This window comes from Halichoeres trimaculatus, unplaced genomic scaffold (genome assembly GCF_033239565.1).
Source record: "Halichoeres trimaculatus isolate MK-OKI-2021-1 unplaced genomic scaffold, fHalTri1.1 fHalTri1_scaffold_16, whole genome shotgun sequence".
In the NCBI taxonomy this organism is placed as follows: Eukaryota; Metazoa; Chordata; class Actinopteri; order Labriformes; family Labridae; genus Halichoeres; species Halichoeres trimaculatus.
The window spans coordinates 24,209,343-24,230,099 of NW_027437194.1; the positions used below are offsets into that span (position 1 = coordinate 24,209,343).

Sequence of the window (20,757 nt, forward strand, 5' to 3'; positions counted from 1 at the left end):
TTGAGTAGGTATCTGTGTATTTCTACATTGTTTGGAGTATAAAACAGAGAAACTGTGTCAAGTATGGTTGAGACATTTATGAAGAGGATATAATTTTCTATCAAGTGCGGGAATAGAAAACTGTAAGTTTAATAGAAAACAGAAAAATGAATTAATCTGGGATAGCAAACATGGTTTCCTCTGTCAGTTTTACCACATTTTAGTAGCTGTGGTACAGTTAGCAGACCTGGACGTTTTTACTGACTGCATCTCCTGGACCTGTAACACATACAGTGAAAATAAACTAGCCCTGTTATATCCTGATTGTACTCATAAGAAGATAAAGATATTTGTTTTTCAGCTGTTACTGCCTTTTAAAAGCCTTGTGCTTTTCTTTGAGAGAGCCTAACTGAGGTGAAATCATAAGCATGGGTAGTAATGGGAGTATCAATGACCAAACAGATAATTAGCCCCTTGTATATGTATTTCCGCTGCAGCCCCTGAGTACTATTGGCAAAGTGTTTTTCTATGAGCAGGTTTTACTGTAGATAATGAGAAGGATTTTTAACAGTGAGCTGTTATTCCTTAAAGCTAAATACTCTCCTCCTCAGAGCTATTCCACAGACTGCACTGCAGCTTCAAAATATTACCTTTAAAGCAGAAATAGGCATTTTTCTGCTGCTGTACTACATGTATTAAGATAAGTGAGGGGTTGCAAGATAAGGGGTTTTGTGGGACAGTATGACATGAACGACATCCACTCTGAGGGAGGGATGCAGAAGGTAGGGCACATCTTCTATCGTTACAAATTCAGTGGCCGTGTAGTGACTGAAAGTAATAAGGAACTACAAAATAAAGGGCGCTCTGTTGATGCTCCTCTCCTCGCATGACTGCCTCTGTAAATTGCTATTAATGTGCCACTGGCTTGAGCTTTTCATTGAGAGAGACGAGCCGGGGCATGAGGGACCACGGTTTGATTTATGGCAGTGTATTTGAGGATTAAAAACTCCGCCTCACTGGGAGCCCCATGTGCTAGGGCTCAGTGTGTTTGTGAGTGAGTGTGTGTGTGTGTTTGTGCAGTGTCCATTTGCCAAGGGACTATAACAACAGCCAACAAACTCAGAGATTGCTTTGGCTCTTTCCAAGCGCCCTGGATGAAAAAATTGAGCCGGGAAATCAATAAATCAGGAGTCACGTTGTCACAAACAGTTTTTTTCTCCTTTTGATGGCCGAGAAGTCTTTCATCATGCGCCTTTAATTTGACTTTTTTCATCATTTGGCTCCACAGCTTTCAAGATAAACCATCAAACTGCAGAGGGTGGCCTGTATCAGTCACTCCATCCATCTTTGTCTCTGGGTTTTTGTCTTTCACTATTTCACACCTTCAGAGTCTAATCAACCTCAGTGTCCACTGCGCTGTATTACTTTCTCCACAGCTCCAACAATCAGGTGACTCAATTATAGAAGCAGTCAGTTTTTACCTTTTTCCTCTTTTAATCTGAAAACCTGAAGAAACCTTCCTGTGGGCTCATCATCATTGTTTGGGTTTGATGAATCTTAAAATGTATTTATCCTTTATTCCCCCTCCCTATATCATGATACTCAAGACTCATCTTGTATGTCAGTTTAACCATCAATTGATCGATTGCGCGATCGACCGATCGATCCATCAATTGATCAAATGATCCATCGATTTATCCATCTGTTTGTTACCTGTCCATCCATCAATCCATCCATTCATCTGTCTGTCACCTACCCGTTTAAAGTTTATTACCTCTCCTTACATCCATCCATCCATTCGGCCACTTAAACCTCGTCTACCCAACATCCAGGACTCAAGATCATCCATCCATCAATTTATCTGTCCGTCCATTCATCACCCATCCATTTGTCAATCTATCTGCCAATCCTTGTCCTTTAATCAGTCTTTTCATCCGTCCATCCAATCAACCGACTGATAATGCATCCATCTATCTGCTAATCAATTGATCCATCCATCGATCCTTCCATCCATCTACCTATAATACATACATTCATACATCATTTTATCCACAGGGTAGCGATTATCAATCCATTCGTTCTTCTAAAGGTCCATCCATCCATCCATCCATCCATCCATCCATCCATCCATCCATCCATCCATCCATCCATCCATCCATCCATCCATCCATCCATCCGTCCATCCATCCGTCCATCCATCCATCCGTCCGTCCAATTTTCCAAAGCTCAATCCATGCATATGAACATTCATTCATCATCCATCCATCCATCCATCCATCCATCCATCCATCCATCCATCCATCCATCCATCCATCCATCCATCCATCCATCCATCCGTCCATCCATCCGTCCATCCATCCATCCGTCCGTCCAATTTTCCAAAGCTCAATCCATGCATATGAACATTCATTCATCATCCATCCATCCATCCATCCATCCATCCATCCATCCATCCATCCATCCATCCATCCATCCATCCATCCATCCATCCATCCATCCAATCTTGGAAATCCATACACTATTATTGCATCATCCATTCGTCCTTTCAAAGAGTCATGCAACCATCCCTTTATCTACAGGTCAATCCATCCATCCATCAATACGCATCTCACTATACCACAAACCCAAACTTCTACAATTTATTCATGCATCCAGCCATAAATCAACCCAACCCTTCTTCAAGATTCATCAATCCACCTATTGTATTAAATTGGACCATTCGACTGTACATATGTAACACTTCTGTTCACCCTTTTATTCATTTTACCTCAGTCCTGAGTATGTTTCTACTCAACTTATATGCATTCCAAGTGTCCTGTCTTTCCTGCCATCCATCAGTCACACCATCCATCTTCTACTTTCCTCTCTTGCTCTTGCTCCCTGGTTCAGCAGCAGTATCTGTAGATGTTATAGAGCCTTACAGCATGTACCTTTAAACAGAGTGAGGTAGAATTCAGTGTGGCACAGAGTTGTTCTGCTCTGATTGTACAGCTTTTACCCTCTCTCTCTCAGACTTTGTCCCTCTCTACTATCGGGGAAGTGGGGAATTAACCTTGACAAGTAGGAGGCTTGTGCTTTATCACCTTCACTGCAAGTACCGCTGCCTCTTCCACCAAAGGATAAGAGAGGTGAACTCTGTTGTTTTACAAGCGTTACATTATACATAGTCTTTGTGTATTGTCTGAAAAGTCTCTCCCCCAAAGGTATCTCTAATGTCACCAGGAGACAATTTAAAGGCTCCGTTAAAAAAAGGTCTGAACCCAAAAGTACAACTCTGAGGCCAGTAAAATAAAAGTTCAGTCGAGGTCGAAAACACACAAGAGTCACGATCATGGAGTTAGGCAATATGAGACAAACATATTCAACAGGGGACTCATGCTGGAGAGCAGGAGTCCAAAAGGCGAGCAGGGGGTCATAACAAGCAAAAACCAAGGAGCAGAAAACAGCAACAGAAAACTCAGCAGACTATCTGCCTGAGAGTGAATGAGAGGAAGGTGGTCTATGTGTTACAGGCTGATTGGAAAGAAGGAGCAGGTGTGTGAGGGTACCTGGGGGTGAGTGCAGGGCAGGAGGGAGTGGCAGCTCTGACAGGAGGAGAGTTTGTGTGCTGGATGAAAATCCAGAGGAGGTGAACGTGACACCACGACAGAGGCTGACACACTGGAGAAAGACAAAGCCTAAGAATCTGACTCTTCTGCACCAACCAGCAGGTTATCTGTTGTTATCAAAGCAGCGCATTAAATGCAAAGGAAGATTCACATCACAGCTGCAGCAGGGTAATGCTTCCCTTTCTGCCATCCCTTTCAGTTAAACACAGGCTATTTTTACTAACTGCATGTGTTGTTATGATGGGAGAAAAGGTCACATGGATAAAATTGGGATGACACCAACTATTAGATAAGAGAAAATTATGTAATAACACGAGTTGGCTCGTGTAAGGTCAGTTTTAGAGCTACTGTGTACCAACTCAAACCCAAATCACGTCTTTACTGTCACTCTGCACATTTTCTTCTATTATATCAAATTACTCCACAAATGTGCTCTCTTATAGCTCAGGAAAATAACCTGAAGACTTTCTTCCTGCAGACAGATGGCACGATGCAGCAAATTCATTGAATTAAAAATTAACCCCCAACCTTTTGTTCTCTTCTGTCTGTATCAGAGGAGAAGCCTGTTCATGGAACAGAGCCAACACTGAACTTGACAAGTACCAAGATTTAAACCATTCTGTTAAAGAGATTCACTTTATTTCCATGTTCAGCTGATTTTTCCTTTCAAGTTCGGAGTATAAACATGTGCCCTGCCAAGAGGCGGAGAAGTCAGAGGTGCATCATTATGTTATCATCGTTACTTTTAGAAGATATGGCATTCAGACTACTGGATGAGCAAACACCATCTATCTTAATCAGTTACTGAAAGAGTGAAGAAAGTGTTTTTATCGTTCATAATGAGCCACACAAGCACTGGTGAACACCGAATGTGTGCCATGCCTCCGCATTAACATGATATACATTAACTTTGATTGCTTTACTGCAGTGCATGTGTTTGCCAATTTCTCACCACAGCTGTTTTCCTCCTCACAGTTAGGAACTCAAAATTTATTTAAATGTTTAGCCATATTCAAGATTTTCAGATAAGAAAAAGTCTGACAATGTCAGTGTCTTTTTGTTCATAAGCAAGTGAAAAGAATAAAAAAATCATATTTCCAGTTAAAACAGTAAGTTTGAAAGCAAATTAGCTATTGTGCCACAAAAATTCTACCACAACAGCGAACACTGGTTATAAGCCACTTTCTGGCCAAAACAAACATCCCTTGTTTGTAATATTGACAACATACAACAGCTAACTCACACAACTCTAAATAATACACTACTGTTAGCTGTGCTTTGTCATTCCTTTCATAAATTAGCAGCTCAATATTAATTATTGTAAGATAGTGATGCTTTACATTTTGCCTAACAGTAGCTATAATGTTCTCAACAGATGCTTTTTAGTCTTCAAACACGACATAATTTCCCGCTAGACGTCCACGACCTTCACTTTCAGATCTTAGTGCAGAATGATTGTGTTTACTGTGTGACCCCACCAAATATTAAATTCCTATAATAAAGTTGAATATATCCAATAGCTTTCTAAATCCAGGTTTTTTACAGGTGGCCAAGTACCGATTCATGTAAAATTGAATGGTACTGGAATTTGATACCTAATTGCATCCTTGTGACTGTGAGTAAGTGGAAGAGTCGGCGATTTTTCCATGCTGGACATGAACACAGCATCGCAAATTTGTATATTGAGAAATAATGTTAAATTGAAAAACTTTGAGATTTTATCATTAAACAAATTAATATTCATTACACCACTAACACACACAGAAAATTGGTACAGTTGTGTACGGATACAGATCACCAGGTACCAGGCACCTGTACCGTATCGTTTCAAATCTGACCCTCCCCTACCCATCCCTTGAAAAACAAAGCTGATTTGTTGGTGTAAGGGATCCCAGTTTGTTGATATGCTTTTTTGCAGCGATATAGCATGCTTTTACAATTGTTTTGTAATCATCCAGCAGACCCCCAAGCTATGTTTTGTGGACCCCTGTCCTAGGACCCCACTTTGAGAACCACTGATCTAGATAGTTAATTTGGTTGTCTTGTCCTTCTTTCCTCCTTTTTTGTCCATGTTACTATTTCTTAATAAAGGTTATTTTCTCATTCTGATACCACTTACATCTATTGGTCCTAAACTGTGGTCACTGTGAGGGTGAAGGGTTGCATTGTTAGGATACATATGAAGTGTGTATTAGCCCTGTATTAGCTTTTCTTAGCTAACGCTATTCAGATGTTAATTGTGCATGACTATATCCTCCAGCTCTAGGAGTACACATCCAACCTAAGCTGTGCATTTTCACATCTTATTTCATGATCAACAACTTTTTTTGAATAAGTAGTTTGAGATTATTTAAGATGCTCAGGAATGACGACATGCAGAGTTAGAAGTGTTGAATAAAGAGACACTATAAGACAGATGTGTCTGTTAGCAGCCACCACTGTGTGAGTATATGTACCTTAATGTAAAGTGTTTCTCAGTTTTAATGATACTGAAGGTGAAGGGTTGTCTCCCCCCTGTAAGGTTACATGAATTATAAATCACAGTTAAGCAACAGTGGGAGAAAGATACAGCTTCAGTGAAATGGAATAAGATTTCCAACATTTGAATTCAGGGTCACAGAAAGGCTAACGCTTGAATCTTTTTACAAGGAGAGAGAGTTATCAAACTTTAATAACTTTTTATAACTGTAAGTGCGAGAGTGAGGGTGAAAGGAGCAGGGAGTTAGTGGACAAGGTGCCCTGAAGGTGAGAGCTGATCCTTGACGGGTTAGACGCACGTGTGACTCCACCTGACCGTTCAGTCAGCTCCTGGCAAGGCATTCTTTGTATTTTTACACATTAGTGTCTTACATAATTCATTAGGCTTAACAGGACCTGACCAAACTGAGTAATGGCCCACCAAAAAAGGGCTTTATGGTTTTAATTCTGCATTCTGCCTGCAGGTAGGGTATAAAAGATCTGTGCAGATCTATGGGAGATGGCTGAGGTGTGCTTGAATACTTTCTCTGTGACATTCAGGCCGCCACATCTGCCCGTTTGTATCTCAGAGTAAACCTTGGCTCAGCCCCTGATACTATATTGACAATCCCCATCGGCGGAATCTGATGCAGCCAATATCATGGCTTGATTAAAAAACTTTTTAATTATATTTGTTCACTATCTGACAACAAATACTGCTGTTTACTTGGGGTAACATGAGGCCAGCGGCTGCTTTGGAAACAGAAACAGCAGCATTAGCTCCTGATGTAAGCACATGGTTGTGACAGAAATTTAACTCACTGTAACTGATTTTCATGTTAATGCTGTTGATGTCTTCTTTTTACTTCATGTCACAAACAACATGGTTTTAGATTTTGATGCTTCAGTTTAACTGATGATGTTCAGCCTGTTGCAAAAATAACCGCTTTAAGAGTGGGTATTGTGCTTTCACATATTGTAAATATCCATATATAGTGATCCTGGATATTCAGACTAAATGTGTGCACATTTTCAAACCTCTACATATTTTATGTTGCAGAAATCCCTTAATCTGTCTGTAAACTGATCAAAACCCATTTTTCTAAAGATAGCATGAGATCATCATGATACTGGTTAAAATGATGAGGTCATCACTCAAGGATTTTCCCAATGTTTTTTCACATGGGGGGCTGGGGGGTTTGCAGGGAAGGCAGCATTAAAGAGACAACAGACTGAAATAAGGGTATCATAAAACATCATTGAGAGAAAAAAAATAGATTTTTTTGAGCGTCAATTCATGTAAAGATACTATTGGTGCACCAGAGGGACAGAATAATGACTAAAAAGAGGCAAAGCAGCCCTCTTTAAGCAAACACAACTGAAATTTGCCTCCATGATTAGGGAAATAAATCTCGATACAGTGTCAGGATAAGAAACCTTTTTCGTGCACTAGTTATTTTCTCTTAACAAATCAACAAATGAGGAAATAAATTTGCCAAGATTGTCCAAAAAAAGGGGGATTCATAAGGGAAAAAGCATCTGGCTAAAGGCTTATATCCTGAGGCTGACGCTCAGACCCCATCACAGTGAAAATATGCAGAAAGCAAGAACATGTTACTGTTTAAGTAATAATAAAATAAGGAAAACCCCTCAATTTGACTGTGAAAATATCTTATCTTTCTCATCACATCTTTAATTTAAAAACATAGTTAAAAGCGAAGTGTCTTCAATACGTTAACATTGGTTATGTTCTAATGTTAGCTTAATGCGGTGTCAAACATGTCTGATTCAAAAGTGGGACCAAAGTTGAATTTCATTTATCAATCAGGATAACAACAGTCAAACTGCTGATGTTGATTTCAAGACTCAGAATCAAGACAAGATAGGCTTTAAGGTGGCTGTCATGGAAACATGGTTTATTTGCTGCCTCTTTTTTAGAAGCCATTCACACGACAACAGTATTAGGGTGAAACACAAATTTTTTGCTGCGTTTCAGTCTTTCGTTCACAAGGAAACAGCGTTTCAGCCGACTAAAAATGCAAGCTTTTGACAACGGCCTCCAGAGTGGAATTTTTCTGAAGCCCTGCCAACACCGTTGTCGTGTAAACAGTGAGCCGGCGTTTTCAGTGGAAACGATGATGTCACAACAGTACCACTGTTACGATCCTCATGGACTACCGTGTTGTGCATGAGCTGCTGAATCTGCTAAATCTGCTGACTGTCTGTCAACAAAATGTGCATCTATTGCTCCACTTCTGCTCATAGTATGCACCAATGCGCCAGATGATCAGCTCAACCCTACTTCAGTGAAGATCTACCAAAAGCTGCTTCTGAACAAGACATTTATAGCAACACCTACAGGCCTGGGATGCTTACTACAGCGTTTTCAGTCACAGATTCAAAACATTTTTTTCACTGCATTTTCGGATAAAACGTTGTCGTGTAAATAGTCTCCCATGACATTTACTATATCTGTTTACACCAAGCTAAAGACACTCTAAGTTTTCTCTCCTTTACATCAACGATGGATACATGAACATATCATCTATTATCTCCTCTCCCACTGCTAATAACTGTCACTACTGAAGAGTTTTGAAGAGAATCTTTGTTAATTAAAAAAGCTGATAGATGAAAAAAGACAACAAGTAGTTAGGTACTCCATTATCCAATTAGTCAATTAATCATTACAATAATCAATGACAAGCACCTATCCAAATAGTCATTAGGCACATACTTGTATAATTTGAATAGTCATAATGATTAGATTTAGATTAAGATTCTAAGTTTGATAACAGAGATGCTGTTAACTTTTCTGAAACACTAAGAGGTTTAATGTTTATGGAAAAAAAGAAAAGCAGAATAAAGAGCTTCATATCAAATATCAAACTTTAAAGACACAGAGAGAAGAAGTCTGGCTAGGTGTTCCTGTCTCACCACAGTTCCAGTGTTCAGTTTCACACAGTTTAGAAGCTTTACATGGCTGCCAGAACCTTTAAGCCCAACTTGAATAGAACACAACAGTTTTCTAATCAATCCTTTTTAGCTGGTATTGATACGAAGTGAGCTGTGTTTGAGCGTCGAAGTATCGATCACTGCAGCATCGATCTGCCCTTCACTACAGATCAGTCAAACCCTCATCACTATACTGTGGAGTTGTCGAGCCTCCAGGTGTTTGTTAAACTCTCTCTTCCTCTTCACACTATTGGCTCTGTGTTGTTCTGAGACTGTTCTCTGTATACTGATGTTTATTGTGGGCTTGATTTTCATTTTGCTGAATTAGCAGGTTTTATGCAGAATTTGGAAAACCTTTTGGAGTTGCAGGTAGATTTCTTTGGATTAGATGCCAAGTAAATCAATAATAAATATCTCTATCTGAATAAGATAATAGAAAAAATGTTGATGCAGATAAGCCATTGGATGGAATATATCATAAGAATAACAGAATCAGTCCAAAAACTCACATTTCTAGAAAAACTTTCCACTTGTAACATGATCCAAAGCCAGCCTTAAAATCACACATATGTTTGATGAACATAAACCAATCCATGAAATACTATTAGAGGTCATGGGTTTGAACCACAATGAACTTCTTTAAACCTGAATTTAAAGGGGTTGAGGAAACCGTTGACTCTCATTCAACCTGAAAGAGGAGGAGGAAAATGAATATGATAAGTTAAAGTAGACAATAGAAGTGGATCAGTGTAATTTCATTAAACTGTTTCATAGCCTCAGTTGATTTCTTCTTCAGTGTAACAGACCACATAATTGTCCCTCTAGTGCCTCTGTGATCTTAGAAGTACTGTGTGCAAACCGTCTTTGGTGGTGAGTGTTCATCTTTTAGACCCTTATCTCTGGGAATTCTTTCACAAAACTAAATTAAAATAACCGTCTTGTACTTTGGTTCAATTTTTGCGTCTCATGTTTTGGCTTTGATTTATCTCTTTCACTCAGCCCCTCCTTTCTCTCCCTCCTAGTGTTCTCTGCAGGAAGTATAAAAACCCAGAGTGTGATTTGCATTCAGTGTGGGTCCTCCAGTCGCCCCTTCAGGGGGAAGCGATAGAGAGATGCACATGCTGATGAGGAGGCAGGGACAGGACGGACTCAAATGAGCCTGATAAGCCTGTGCCTGGGGAGGACAGGAAACGGATTTGCTTAATTGGCAAATTTGTTCTACTTAGATAGCAGCGACCAGTGTTGAACTACACCACACCTAACCCAGCCAAACAGACCCCACAGAAGACAGCCTGCGGTGGGGTTGTGAGCGGTCAAGGTTGCTGTGTTGACCATTAAACAGCATTAAGTGTTAACTCTCTTGAAAGTGAGCTGATAAAACAAGGTGACAGGCATTTATTGAAACAAACAACCTCTGAAAAGGTCTCACTATCACTCAGTTTGTAATTTGCTAATAAAAAATACCATTTATATTATTTTCATGAACTTACAGCTACAGATTTTCCTCTGCCAGTGAGCAGGGGTTTAGCTCATACCTACTTCTACCTGTTTAATTTAAATGTTGACTGAACTCTCTCCAGTTAGTTTCAACCATAGACTGTATATAGAGTAAGCCGCGTGGCTTCCCCATTTACCATTATACAATTTTGAAGCAGTTGTGCAGCCAGAGTCTGTGCAGTAGAGACTGTGAAGGATTCTGGGAGAATCTGCGTAGAGCCAGGTGACATAAATAATATATATTTTTTTTCTTTCGAGAGTCTAATCTCTTCCTGGCTCTCCCTCCTTACATATTTTACTATCCCCAAAATATAATACCAAAATGATATCTTCAAATCACGACAACAATAAGACATGAGAAACATTTCTACGAGGTGTATTAATTTTTTAAATTGACCACAGCCCATCTGGAATGACAGGAGAGCTGGATTTTTTGACCTGTACTACAGCCAGCCACCAGGGGGTGACCTCACTTCGAGCCGAACAAGATGACGTCCATTTTCTTTTTTATAGTCTATGATTTCAACATCTTCGCATCTTAGCATACTATCGGGGTAACTTTTTTCTTTATCAAAGAACACCTGAAGTTCATAAAGTGAGGGTCAGGAACCCCTGGAGGGACATGAAACACTGATGAGGGTTGACAAATTTAAAGATATTTACAGTCACATATTTCATCCATAATTGCAAAACTATAAAGAAAAATTGGGGTTGAATTTTATATAAAACCATGCAAACAGAAAAATATCTGATCTGTTCTCCACATTTCTTTGGTGCAGACCCCAGCGGTGATTGAAAAACATGAAACACCTCAGACCAACAACAGTGACAGCGCTTAAATGTGAATTAAAAAAAAAAAATCTGTTTCAGGCTCTCCACTGTAATCACGTAGGGGCTCCATTTGTGCACATTTACTTACTTAACTTCTCTCTGCTTAACTTTACTTCTACTTCCTTAAAACATAAAGTTAACTTTTTCTAAGGACAAGAAACCAAACATGTAGGCAAAGCAACCAAAAAACATCTACCTCTTAGATAGGGAGAAAGACTCCACATGTGACCCGCATATATTGACTTCAAAAGGACACATCCTGCTTAAGTTAAAAATTAATGAGAACAAAGCAGCTTTAAATGGAAAGTATGTGGAAATTTGAATATTCAGTCATAAAACTGGTGAGGCTCCAGAGTATTAAAGTGCTATCAAACTCCTATTAAAACTGATTTTGTTGAGCACAACAATGGCTTTGCTCCCCTTTCTTCTTTGTGCAACAACTCGAGAATTTTCAGCTGTTAAAGTATAAAAATGTGTATGGCTGTTACTTGTTTGTCCATCCTGAGCTACTGTAGAAACAAGACGGCTGCTGCCATGGAAGGGGACCCACTCTTTTTGCAGACATTAAATGTCCATTACACAACATTCTATTTCTCCCGAGTCATCAACTGCTCCAAACAAAACAAAACTAATCCCCAAGGTACATAAAACATCCGACACCCACATCAAATATTTAGAGTTAACGCTGACTCATAACAGCTTGACTGACATAGCTACAGGGTTTCCTCTGGGATCAGGCAGGGGCTCCTCTCAAATTGCTGCAAACAGCTGCTAGCTTAACTTTTACTTTCCAAAAATGTTACCTCAACACTTTGGCATATTTTCAGGCTTCCACAGCCAAGTTTCTCTTTAAAAAATGATGACATATTTCATTAAGTATGGTGAAATTATCAGAAAAGCAAAAAGGAAGAGACTGAGGCTTCAGCTGTTAACTCAGATAAGACAGAAGCAATCAACTGAAGACTGTCACTTTAAGTTTGCATTGCAGCTCACAGATCATGGCAAGTTTTCCCCAGTACCTTTAGAAGTTCTTTCTTACTTTTTTACAGGTTTTGGCATTTTCGAGATCATACTTCATTTTATACCCTGAAACAGACTCAGACTGACTTTTAATTTGGTGTAAAACTAAAGTTTTTGACTGTTTTCATCTCTAACCAGAGGAGAGTAAGTCATATCAGCTGGTGATAAAGTGAGTGCAGCATCAAATGGTCAGCAGGGGGTCTGTGAACCCTGTGGCTGCAGTCCGGTTTTCCTGATAGCTCGGAGCTGTTTGAAGGGCTTAAGATGAGAGCGCCAACAAGCCTGCAGCAATCTGTGTTTAAGTGCAGAGAGATATCAACTTTAACTTAAAAAAAAAAAGTTTTAAGTCAATCCAATTCTTCTGACAGTCCATTAATCTGAAAGCAAATGTAACGACCTGCATTTGCAATCATCTAAACGGGAAGTGAAAGCGACACGAAGACGATTACAGAGCATCGCACCACGTTTTGTTCCATCCGATTCAATTAAGGTTGATTTTCATTAACAGGCGCCATCCTCCGCCTCTCACTTCCCTCTTCTTTCAGTCATGTGTGGCCTTTCCTTTTTGCAACAGCGACTCTCATGAAATCATATTACACAAATGAGCCCTCCGAATCTGACAGCCGCATGTTCTGGCAGGCGGGGGTGGGTAAACCTCTTGTTTGTGTCCTTGGTTTTATCTCCCCACCATCTCTGGAAATGTTATGTTCATTGCTGAATAATTACATTTTAAGTACTTCAAATGACTTTGGATGAGCGGCTTGATGATTAATTGCGCTTGGTGGAGAATACTTGGGAGCTTAATGTGGGGATAATGATTGTATAAGTGTTTCTTTTTTTTTTCTTAAAGTTTGAAACCTTTATCTCCTTCACCACTGAACTTTTGACCTTTCAAAGCCACTTGCTATTTTTCCTCCACTTTCCCAAAGCTAGCAGGACTCAGTCGGTGTTAGTTCAGGTGTGAGTTTAAGCAAAGCATTTATTTACAACACCCAGAAATGTGTTTTCATGATGACTGGAGTCTTGAAGCTGTCTCTGTGCTAATTGGTTGGACCACAGCTTCAGTGCTTAATTAGTCATTAGTAGATATTTTCCAAAATAATATCTCACATTGACAGCTGAGCTTTGTGGGGCTGAGAAATCCTGTCCAGGAAATAAAAAGTGTAATTTTCACTGATGCTTTTGTCATGGAAATGTGGCTCCCCTGATGCTTGGAAGGATGTACTAATTGTTTTGTAGTGCTCTGTTCATTATGCAGTCATTATTCCATCCATCATCTTTATTCTTCTGTGAATTTGATTTTAATTTAACAATTATTCTTTTTGTGCTTTTGCCTTTCTAAGGGCCTGTGTTCACTGAGGGCAGATTTCTGTCTGCAGCTCTCATGACCTCGATTTCAGAGTCCTGCTCACCATTGTTCCCTGTTTCCAGGTTACTGTAGTTATCCTGTGGCACTTCTGCTCCATGTGGAAGTGACAGTCTGTTTGAGTTACTCTTTGTGATTCATAGTTACTTTTATTAAATTAGAGAAATTGTGTCCTATTAGTTGCAGCAGCATTTGACCTGGAAATTTCACCCTGGAAAAACAGTGTGTAGTTAGTTTCTCCTCAGTACCATTATTAGTAAAAAATGCTGCCTGGGTGACCTCACGGTTTCTGAAGCTTGACATGATGTAAAGAGACTGGACTTTAGCCTCTCTCCTGTCAGTCAAGCCAGCCACGCTCAAAATGATGCAAAACCTATAACTTTATCTCCCACATCAACAAATAAAGTCTGAAATAATTCTCCTTCTGTTCAGTGTGTGCTGATGGAGAAACAATCCATTCAGAATTAAATCATGCTTTGAATCAGGTGGTAAATGTTTGTTTCTGCTGTGAAGACCAGCTGTTGGAATGGGTGTGGTTTCTGCTATTTCTGTAGACAGCCTCTAGTGGACACTCCAGGAACTGCAGTTTCTGGTTTGACTTTTTATGGGTGAAGTTGGATTTCTGTTACAGAAACAAAGGTTGTTTTTCATTTGTTGCAAGAAAAGGAGCCTTCACAGTGGTGCTATCTCCATATGAATGCATCTCTGGAAATGCTTGACTCTGTGTTCCATGCCACACTGGGATTCTCAAATCACTCAGTCTAGTACGAAAAGAATATATTTGCCTTCCTTACACAAGAAAAAAAAATACAGCATTGTTTTATCTCTCTTTATATGGCCATACTAAATGATCTGCTGTCTTATTTATGCCCTTTACTGACACTTAGAGCGCAGTCATATTGGCTACCCCTCTCGGCAATCATTTCAAACAATGGCGGGGGTGTTAGAGGGCTGTGTCCGACCAAAATGACTTAAAATGAGCTAAAAAGTAACTAAAGTTGAAGTCTGGGCCTCTTCTTGTAAACAGATGCTTCATGATGATGTAGGCGGGTCATGCGCATGCCAGTATGGTTCATACTGGAGTAGTGTCACCACAGTCAGCAGGGTAATGGAGCTGTGGGAGGCCAATCGTGCTTGAGTTTGTTCATGCCCTTTCAGCTGTCAGTGGCTCTAACCTTTACACCTCAAATACACCAGATACAACTGGAGTCCGACTCCTTTCCATTGCAGGTTGACTGTTTTTGTCAACTCACTGCATGTTCAGTCTCTGCTGTATGACAGACAGACAGCTGGAGTCGTGAGACTGAGAAGTTCCTGCACTTCCCACTCCATTGATAAGTCTCTCTTCATTCATGTTGGGCTCTAAAACCTCAAACCTGTTGACTCCTGGTCTGGCTCTGCTGATTATGTCCGTTTGTCATTGTAGTCAAGCTAAATACAAACTGATTCTGACACAGTTTGTTTTATTTTGAAAGTCTCCATGTGTTTTGGGGGTAGTTTCCGGTCACAACTTCCTGTCCCACTTGATCTTCCCTACCCTGAATTTATGTGTCACAGCTCTACATCCAGCAAAAATAGGATGGCTGCGTATTATCTGTGACATGACGGAACCAGCCATGCAGACAGATTTCAACAGAGCAGATCCAGTTTAAGTTGACAGATCGACTTAAATGGAAACCTATCCTATCTGTTGTCGTGATGGAGTGTAGATGGACTGCAGACGCATCTGGTGTATTTCAGCCGTAAGTAGTATGGATGTACACTGTCGCCATGTCTTTGGTGAAAGTGTTTTCAACATTTCTATTCCTTTACCCTAGCCTGAGCTACAGGGTCAATTAAAACTGGATTATTTTATTAATAGGGAGGATTTTGAAACTAGTGCTTGATCATGATCTCATGATCAGTTCCTGCACATGTTAATTTTGTATCTCACTAGGAATATTGCTAGTAAAGGAAATGTAAAAAAAAAAAAAAAATCTGATCTGTGGAAAATTGGACTACCAGTGTTCACATATTGCTGTGTTTCTAAATGAATCTGCCTCCACTGATACCACTGTTATCACGGTTTGGTCACCTCAGGGCTCTTCAACAAAGAAATGTGGATAACATTAAAATGCTTCTTTTTACAGTAATGGATAAGAAATTTAATTATAAACAGATTTTGTTTTTAGAGAACGTCTGAAAAAAAAAAAAAAAAAAAGATTGTAAGTACAGACAAAAAAAAACATGTTTCATTATAAACGCATCAACTAGCAGCCTGAAGCAACAGATGGCAAACAGCCAAATAAAGTCCAAGATTGTTAGATTGGCACTAAGGGTGGTCACTCAGATTATATGGAGACCCAAACAGCCTCAGGCCACCTCTCTGGAAACACCCTAGATAATTTGACTGAAGTAATGAAACAGCATTTATTAACAAAATGAGATTTTTAGATCAGTTTGTCTCAGGGGAAATAAATTATTATGGTTATTATGCTTCATAAGAGTCAATAATTTGATAACATCAACATTAAAAAAATAATTTAATCTGCTCACTAAAGGACGTGCTTGTCTGTTGAAGTATAAAGACTTGACCATCTTGACTCTTGTCACCAATAAACCATAAGCTGTTTAACTATGATCCCTCCTCTGTGGAGGGTCTTACAGCGTGCACAGATTATTGCCTCTATCACTGCTGGGACAGATAATACGGCATTCTCTCACTTTCATTAACATCCCACACAGCAGCGAGTAAACTCCCGGGTGGCTTAGTCACAGCGAGATGCGGATAAAGTTCTTCCCTCTCTCTCAGTTAGTGTTGCCTCTGAGAACATGACGAGAGCAGCGACATAAGGGGATTTGGAGCTGTAAAGTCGGCCGTACGGCGTTTATGTCTTAAAAACAGCACGTAAAGTTGAAAGCGGTTTCATTTGCATGTTGTCAAGAGCCTTTCTTCAACTTCCCAACTATTAATTTCCATCAGGGTCCGTTGCAAATTGCAGGAATATGAAAAGATTCAAGTAAATGTCGTGACCAAAATAAGCACGCGTCAGAATACAAATAGAGTTCAACAGATCCCACTGAATTGTGACCCCAATTCCTTCAACTCAGACTGCAGCTGAGCTCCAGCTTCTCCCAGAGCCAAATTTCACAGCGTTGGTTTCAAAATAAAAGCTTTAACCTCGCAGCAATGACAAAAGTATAAAAAGGGAGCAGTGGAGCCTCATCCCAAACTCCTGATGAAAGTCATCCTAGGGAGAGCTGGATTTGTCCCTGCATTATTTACCATTACCATTCTCTTTGTTAGCCAGAGAGCCATTAATGAATGCATGAAGAGTTGCCTATTTGATGACCACAATGCAAGGGGGAGCCTCGTGGTACACCGATGCTCCATTTGTGTGAGCTGAATCATTCATCACACACACACACACACGTGCCCACACACACAGAAAATGGACTACATTCTCCTCTGTAGATAGAGTGTCTGGTCTTCTTCAAGGAGTTTTGAAGCCACAAATTGTATCAATTTGTGTTCAATGTTTTATTGATACTAAAATATCAAACCAACCAGGCATCCTGCCGGGGGTCAGTATTGGAGAGGGGGCATTGTGCTTTTTTTAGTTTCAATTCTGTCCCTCTGGTGCCCCCATAGTATCTTTTCATCATTTATAGATTTTAAAAAAATCTTTATTTTTCTCTCACTGGTGGTTTAGAAAAGTGTCTGTCTGAAACGTTTAATATGAGCTGCTGCCTCTTTAAGGCTCGGTGCTCCACAAACCCCCTTCACTATGATTGGCCAGTCCTTTGGAGGCCTGTTGGGGCATGGAGCTATTGAAAGACCGTTGTGTTCAATATATATGTAAATATGACAAAACTACATAGCGCAAGATCTTCACATAATGTTCAAAAAATCTTCAGGTCTTCACCAGACTTGATGATGTCATCGCATAAGGATCTTCTCACTGGTTCATGTCATGTTGGGAGTTTTGGGCCTTAAACATCCAAGGTCTGACCATAGCTTTGCCCTCAAGAGGCCTCCAGAGGGCTGGCCAATCAGAGGGAAGGTGGTTTGTGGAGCAGGGGGCCTTAAAGAGACAGCAGCTAAAATAAAGTGTTTCAGACAGAGGCTAAAATAAAAGTTTTATTAAACATTAGAGAGAGAACAAAAGGGATTTTTTGAGCTGTAATTCACTTGAAAATACTACAGAGGCACAAGAGGAACAAAGTAAAGACCAAAGAATTCAAAATACCCTCTCTTTAAGGTACTAAATTATGTGTGAAATAAGAGTGGCTTTCTGTGTGTTCTCATCGATTAGTCACTGAAAAAGAAGAATGTAGGTTTGATAGAATCTCACTTTGGTCTCACTTTTCAGACCTGCAGTTGCCTTCCCGATTTTTCAGAACAGTCTTCTGTTTCTGCAAAAACTCTGTTTCTGATCAAGGCCTTCCACATTAATAGCGTATTCCTCTGAGAATGCAAAGACCTGTCAGTCATTTGTGGAGTAATGGCAGGGTTCCAGTCCTGCACTTTGAAATTTGCCGCTCGAGCTGTCACTTTTTTTTGCTGGTGGACTGTGTCTTTAAGTAAATGCAAAGCTTCAGATGCTTGGGCACACCAGCTTTGATATTGACGTATCTGCCCACTGAGCCTTCACATGAAGGCACACAACATCAGAGCACAGCAACAACACACATACACACACCACTCACCAGGACTGTCCGTGAGAGCCTCATTTCATATTCATAGTAAAAATTAAAATGGCCATGACAGGCTCCCTCTTTCAGACACACAGGCACATAAACACAGAGAGGAAGCAGAGGGGGATGATAGCCAGAGTGAAATAAATACATGCCATCTAAATAAGTCATAGCAGTATAGCTTTTACCAGCAGAGGACAGAGTGATGCACATGGATGAATATTACCCCTTGTATATGGATGCTCATTCTAACGTGAATTGAAGGAGGCAGGGAGGCTAAACAAACAGCATAGTATGCTCAGTAACAGCAGCTCTGGCTTCATTATACTTTATACATGTACAGGTAAAGGTCTTTATGAATGAGGCCCGTCTATTCTGCAGGGAAAGTCGACAACAGAACTGACTCCATGGACCGGCTGCCACAAAGAAATCAGTTAATGAGAAACAATAAGTGAGCTAACAAGCTAGGAATGGAAGGTGCAGGAGTGAAAACCTGCTAATTAGCACTAACATACAAATACTGTAAAACTATTTCACACCGAAGGACTGGAAACAATCACTTTTTAATGGCCTGTTAGAGTAAAAAAGCTCAGGTATCCGTCCGTCTGTCTGAGGCTTGACTCTCACTTCAGGGTTTAATTAGCTGAAAAGAAGCTGCTGTGCATAAAACTCACCTTATTATAACTCCAACAAATATGTACCGACAAAACCCTCAGAATAGTTTCCACGAATGCTGCAGTGAGCAATTCAGACAAAATGTGTTTCACACCAGGTTATAAGCCTGCTTTATGTGATCTAAAATTGTTTCTTTTTTTTTTTTTTTTAAACTGGGCCCAATGGAAATTAACTTACATTTGGAGCTAGTTTCAAGTGGCCTGTTAAAGAACTGCAGCTTTTAGCAGGACTGATCTGACTAAATCTCTCAGCCCACAAAGTCGCCTCATGAAATCAGAGTGACTTTAAGTGTTTCAAGCAATTACAATCCCAATCCCAAAGAGCTGGGGGTCTGTGTACTGTTCTCAAAAACAGAACTGGATAGGAAGGATCCTCTTTGATCTAGTTTTCATTTCATGATGCTCCAAATATTTTCAAAGGGTGACAAGTCAGGGCTGCAGACACGTTGGTTTTTCAACCGGACTCTTCTACTACAGAGCCATGCTGTTGTAATCCACGCAGAACATTGGTTTCTCATTGTCACTCTGAAACATGTAAGCTAATTGTCTGGGTGGCAGCATGTGTTGCTACTGAACCTGTAGATATTGTTCAGCATGGAGCCTTCACAGGTGTGTAAGCTCACATGCCATGGACTCCTTTGATCCCCAGACCATCAGGGCTGCTGGCTTTGACCTGTAAGCTGAGTACAAGCTAGGTGCTCCCTCCTCTTCAAAGCTGAGGACACAAAGTCCATGATTTCCAAAAAGAATGCTAGACCACAGGACAGTTGTCTACGTCGCCTCAGTCCATCTTAAATGGGCTCACGTCCAAAGAAGTCTCTACTGGTTCGGGATCAGGTTTATGTCTGGTTTGCTCTTTGCAAGTTTGAGCCTGACTTTGCTTTGTAGATGGAAAAATAAACTGTGTTCACTGACATGCGGTGAGTTCCACTTCAGAGTCATGTTGATTTTTAATGCAATGCTGCCTAAAGGTCTGAGGATCTCAACCATCCAGTCTTTTTTTTGGTCCTTGTCCCTAATCTCTCCAGATTCTCAGAATTTTTTAATGATACTTTACTCCATAGATCAGTTTTTCAATGTTTTCAGACTAAGGACCCCCCACCAAATCTCACTGACCATCAAGCTAAGTAGCCTCAGGACAACACCCCTAAAAGCAAACTGAGGTGTATAAACTCACAACATACATGTTACACCTGCAACTAACCATTATTCTGCCAATTATTGTTTTGGGATAATCCATCAATCAGCCATAAAGTATACACCTAATTTCTTCAATTCTCCTTATTCAGGAACTAGTATTAGTCATAACTACCGTGACTACAGCAGGGGTGGCCAACCTGCAACTCACAAGCCACAGGTGGCTCTTTGCCTTTCATTGTGTGGCTCTTTGATCCATTCATAAAATATATGTATATATATATATATATATATATATATATATATATATATATATATATATATATATATATATATATATTGTTATGAGTAGTGGTGTGCTGATCAATCTTAATTATTGATATATTGATGCCAACATTGTGATCAGTATTGATCAATACTTGGGTGATGATATTGATACTTAAGTTTCAGTTTCTTTTCTCTACATTGCTGATATGCTCATAGCTATCTAGATAGATGGAACACTATGTCTTCTGCAGTAAAAACAGAAATTTGTCTTTGACACGGCTCCAAGTACGAA

At 40.0% G+C, this 20,757-nt stretch overlaps 1 protein-coding gene across 1 annotated transcript in view; it reads right to left on the reverse strand.

The window, feature by feature from the left end:
• LOC141805927 (netrin receptor UNC5D-like) overlaps positions 1-20,757 on the reverse strand; it is a 334,456-nt gene that overhangs the window by 76,121 nt on the left and 237,578 nt on the right. The window lies entirely within an intron of this gene.